We start from the raw sequence: 6000 nt of genomic DNA on the forward strand, positions 1-6000 counted from the left end.
CTGGTGGACTTTGGTTATTATGGGATAATCACATCAATCTCCGAATTATATCAAAAAGTAATTCTATGATTCATGCTAGGTTGTCATCGGCTGATAGACCTGATTGGACCCTATTATGTGTGTATGGGGATCCATCCCATGTGAGAAATGGGCAGATATGGGAAGAGATAAAAAGAATTGTCCAGGCAGAGCAAGTAGTATGCGTAGTGGGAGATTTTAATGCGATTGCGGGTCCGGTGGAGAAGTGGGGGGGGGAACCCGGTCATGAGTGGAAATAACCGGGCCTTTAGAGAATTTCTATTTCAGGCACAGTTAATGGACTTGGGGTTTAAGGGACCCGCTTACACATGGACAAACAAACAATACACGTCATCACTCATGTTTCAGAGACTGGATCGGATAGTGGCAACAGTGCAGTGGACAAACCTGTTTCCGCATGCACAGGTAAATCACCTACCGCGAATACACAGCGACCATGCCCCAATATTATTGAAGACAAATGACAGGCCAATCCAACGGCCAAAGTTTAGAGTTGAGAATTGGTGGTTTAATATGGAGGGGTTTGAGTACCAATGTGAACAAAGCTGGGCAGCAAGTGAAGGAAAACAATGGCAAGAACGATTTGAGGAAGTAAGAAGTGGAATGCAGAGATGGGCTAGGCAAGTACAAACACCACAACATAGACTGGATCAGATCTCCCGCAGTCTATACAACCACCAAATGATGCACCCAGCTCTGCAAGACCATAGAGTAGAGCAAAAACTGATGGAAGAGTATGCAAACGCAGAAAGAGATTTGGAAGAGTATTGGAGGCAGAGATCGCGAATGAGCTGGCATTATGAGGGGGACCGTAACACATCCTTCTTTCACACGGTTGCATCAACTAGGCGAAGAGCAAACCTGATCACTAGAATTAACAATGAGGATGGGGAAGTGGTTACAACAGATAAGTTGATCATGGGTGTGCTAGTTCGGTATTATAAGGCACTGTATAAAGAGGATGTGCAACCAGATCCGCAAGGATTAGAGAATTTTTTCATACAAACCCCAAATGTGCAGTACACAACAATTCCAGGAGAAAGGCATGAGTTCCTTACAAGACCACCGACGATGGAGGAGGTGAGAGTAACACTGTTTCAGATGGGACCCGATAAGTCCCCAGGTCCCGACGGGGTCACTGTACGGCTCCTCCAGACAAAGTGGCACCTGTTCGGAAAAAGCATTACAGAAGCCATGGTCAACGTATTTGTACAGAGAAGAACACCGGATGAGTGGTTAAGATGTCACATAGTACTCATACCAAAAACGGATGAGCCGATGGAATCAAAGGATTTTAGACCAATAACAATTGGAAATATTATCTATAGGCTATTGATGAAAATCATAGCAAATCGAATTCAGCCGTACATGGGGAAGGTGATATCTAACAATCAAACCGCTTTTCTCAAAAACCGTAACATTGCGGACAACACCATACTAGTGAAAGAGATATTGCATTCTTTCAAGTTGAAGGAATACAAGGAGAGCGCGTTTCTGTTAAAGGCAGATATAGGGAAAGCATTTGATACTTTGAGATGGCCATTTTTAAACAGAGCAATGCAAGCCTTAAACATGCCTCCAACCATAATCCAGATTATTCAATCATGTATGAGACAAAGTAGAGTTACTGTGCTATTGAATGGGAAAGGACAGGGCTTCATTCAACCAACACGGGGACTGAGGCAGGGGTGCCCGATGTCCCCATACCTCTTCATAATTGCGATGGAGTTTCTCACAAAGCAATTTCAGATTAAAATGGAGAGAGGGGCCCTAAAAGGTATCAAACTAGCACATACTGCACCAAGTCTCACACATGTGCTATACGCGGATGATCTGATGGTGGCCGGCCAAGCAACAAATGTTGAGGTAAATAACCTTAAACAACTGCTTAATGAATTTGCTGAGGTGTCGGGCTTGAGTATCAACCCGAATAAGTCTACTATGTGGTTCAGTAGGGCATGCAATGAGGAGACAAGAGAAATGGTGTTGGCAGAAATTGGTGCGAAACTGGCGGAGGACAATGAAAAATACCTCGGAATTATAGTGTCTCAATCGGATAGACGAATGGATCTGACACATGGATTACTCATTGACAAGCTCTACACAAAACTTGCGGGTTGGAAAATGGGACTCCTATCAGCTGCGGGTAGACTGGCCTTGCTAAAATCGGTGCTCATGACAATCCCAGTTTATTACATGAGTGTGGGTATGTTGCCGCAAAGAACAATAAAGGAGATGACGAAGGTAATTCGGAATTTTTTTTGGGGACATATAGGAAATGAGAGGCACATGTGTATGATAGCATGGGACAAAATGTGTGAATCATATGAAGAAGGGGGCCTTGGGATCAGGAAATTAAAACTGTTTAATGAAGCCCTTATGCTGAAAATAGTTTGGCAAGTGGCAGCCAACAGTGATAAGATATGGGTACAAATTGTGAGGGCCAAATACTTCTCAAGGAGGGGGTTCTGGGGAGTTTCAGGATCACAGAATGTAAGCCAATTGTGGAGAGCAGTCCAGAGTTTGAAGGAGTTTTTCAAGGATGATATTTCCTGGCATATGGGAGACGGCACATCAATACAGGTGTTGAATCAACCCTGGTTCCCCGCATGGGGAATACAGCCGATTAATACAAACATGCAAAGGGATGCCACTGTGGCAAGCATCTTTGATCAACAAACTCAGCAATGGAAAGAAGAAGAAATAAATGAATTGCTTGGTCCTCAAGCGATGGTATCAATATCGGGACTGAGCAGAAAGCCAACGAGAGATCCGCTCATTGGGGACAAACTCATTTGGAAGCCGAGTAAGAAAGGTACGTACACCACACGGGAAGGGTACAAGCTGTTACATGAACAAAAAAGAACCAGTAGAGCATACAGTGAGTCACAAAAAAAGGCATGGGGAAATGTGTGGTCCTGGAAAGAGGTATTACCAAGAGTGCGTATTTTCTTATGGAAGGCAATTCATGGAGGAGTGCCAACGATGACGGAATTGCACAAGAGAGTAAGGGGGGTAAATCAGGAATGTATAAGGTGTGGAGGGGAGAATGAGTTCCTAACACACCTAATATTTTTTTGTCATCTATCAAGGGTGATTTGGTTTGCATCACAACTCTCAATCCGGGTAGGGGATCTTCCGTTGGATTTCACAGAGGCTCTTCTCAATATCACGAAAAACATGGAGACAGAGCAGGTAATAGAAGTGTGTAATATAATTTGGACCATTTGGAAAGCAAGAAACAGACTAGCCTTTGATGGAAAGAATACGCCGCCGCAGGTGATTCTACAACAGGTGAAATACTTACAACCTCCGCTAATGGGATTAGGTAGAGGGAAAAGAGAGGGAAGGAGAGAACAAATGCAAACTGTGCTTAACGTCCAGCATGGCACTCACGTTGCTTTGATTGATGGGTCTTGGGACAGTACACACAGGGCAGGATGGGGGGGGGTAGTGTATGATATCTGGGGTAAAATTCAATTGGGGGTGTATGAAAACACAATGGCTATGGATGCTTTGCATGCGGAAGCAATCGCTTTGTGGGGTATACTGGGTATCTGGGAAACACACTGGGGGGAGGATGAAAATGCAAGAGTACACATATTCACAGATAGCAGCATTCTAGTGAAGGCAATGCATGACCATCGGGAACAGGACATACCATCATGGGGAGCTGCTGAGACAATAATGAAATGTGCAAGAAAAATAGCAAGAATGGAGGGCAAGATAACAGTATCACACGCAAGGAGAGAAGCTTTAAAGATTCCTCATGCAATGGCAAACTATACAAGAAGAACGGGGCAGAGAAGACAAGTTGGGGGAAGGAATTTTGACCCAACAGAAGAGGAATGGATGCAGGAATTCATGCAGCTGGATCCGGTCTTCTTCCACATAGACACTGGATAAACAACAGCCACCAGTAATTTTGTACTTGTTATTTCTATCTTTTATCCTAAACTAGACGCAATTGGAATGCCAGTTTAATTACTTTCTGTTTTTACATCATTAAATTTCAGTAAGTTAGGATGAATATAATTTTTAGTTTTCTGTTTTTCGTAGATAGAAACTCTTTATTTTCAAGTACTAGGAATGATGTGTGTAACTCGGTTTTTTTTTAGTAATCAATATAACCTACGGGTTTTTCCTCAAAAAAAAAAAAAATAATTACTATGTTAAAACAATGGCAGGTTTTCTTGAATATGCCATTGGAAGTGTGCGAATCAAGGGATCCCAACTTCTTTTCTTTTCTATCTGTCTCTTAAAGGCCATTACAACCTTTCTGGTTCATGCGTATTAGTTGGTTCATTTGTCTGAAAGTCAGATAATCAGAGTACTTAACTGATTTCTTCCATGTTTTACCGGAATAGATGACCCCTATGAGCCACCGTTGAATTGTGAGGTACTTGATTACTTCTTTTAATTTGCTCTAGCTTTTGTTTTTGCTTGCAGCATGTTCATACATCAAGCTCTATTTCTGTGTCTGGCTGGTGAAATTCTTATGTTCAAATTCTTTTAAATAAATCTTCTGTTCAGAATCAAAGAGACTAAGTAATTTATTGTCATCAAAATCAAATTCCTAGAATTTGAGAGTTTATTGACAAAGGCTTTGAATTAATTTTGTTCAGATAGAAATAAAGCAGGAAGAAGGAGCATGCCCCTCTCCGTCAGCCGTGGCGGGTCAAGTTGTCTCTTATTTAGAGGAGAAGGGCTTCCTTGAAGACTAAAATCAATGTTTTTTACCCTTCCTTACGCTTTATTTTCTTCTCTTCGCAAAAATTGGTTTCAATTGGGATCCTTCACTATCTGACATGATGTCTTCTTCCTTCTAGACGATGTAAATTGACTGTGATTTTTTTTTAATTAGTTAAGAGTGATATCCAGAATTTGATTCTGTCGAGGTCTAATATAAATATTTCATTGTTCCTTCCTTTTCAGAGCTATCTAATCTACCACCCACAAAAGTGGTTTTATGGTAGTTGACACAAGGAATATTAACAACGCTGTCCTTTATAGTTATGCAATTGTTATTTGTCATTTGAAAAATCTGAACGATTATCTAATTGAAGATAGATAGATTGTCGCAATTTTCTCTGGTTATGATTTCTTATTTCATCCACTATGATATGACATGCTCTGCTCCATGGAGTTCTTCTCTTCTTTTTTGAACTCAGTCAGGCAGGTTAAGTTTATAACAAAAAATGTTTATCATTAGAAATGACATGCATGTGTCTTATGTACAAACAAATACATAGGAATATCGGATGTAGGTTCTTTTTCCAAATTTTAGCAATGCTCCCATATGTACTAATTTACCAATTATATCATTTCACATAGACAGTACATTGACGTGGAAGATGTACCAGCCAGCCTTATAAAGTATTAAAAAGTATAGAAGATTAATTCGCTTTTTATTTTTCAAAAATGATTCTACTGCTACCAGCATATTATGCTCCTCTGAGACTACACTAAAATTTGTTGATAGGAATATTTATTGATTGAAACGTACACATAATAAAAGAGAAATGATTTCATTTGAGTAAAAATGACTTTTGTGCCCTTAAAATATATACTTGCACCCATTCAATTTTCAGTTTAAAAATAATTCATCAACCAACTAGTCTAGCTAGTTTTGGACATAACATATTTATATCTGAATTGATATTGATACCAAATGGTACCATTCTTACTGGTACGGACAGTACTCAATTAATTTAACATTATAATAACGTATTGGACAAAACATCACTGAAAAAAGATTGAAACAATCATACATTACAAAAAAGAAGTTTCACAACTACATTCATTATTTACAAAAGATACAATTACAAAAATATGAAAAGTTCACATCTTTTTTTTTTTTGGACAAAAAGCCCTTCAGCATCTATTATATGATAATATTCATATTACAATAGCTCAAGCAATTAAAGCTCACATAAACAAAACCCAACTAATACATAAGAA

Source organism: Carex rostrata, chromosome 25, assembly GCF_964058835.1.
Source record: "Carex rostrata chromosome 25, lpCarRost1.2, whole genome shotgun sequence".
Taxonomy (NCBI): Eukaryota; Viridiplantae; Streptophyta; class Magnoliopsida; order Poales; family Cyperaceae; genus Carex; species Carex rostrata.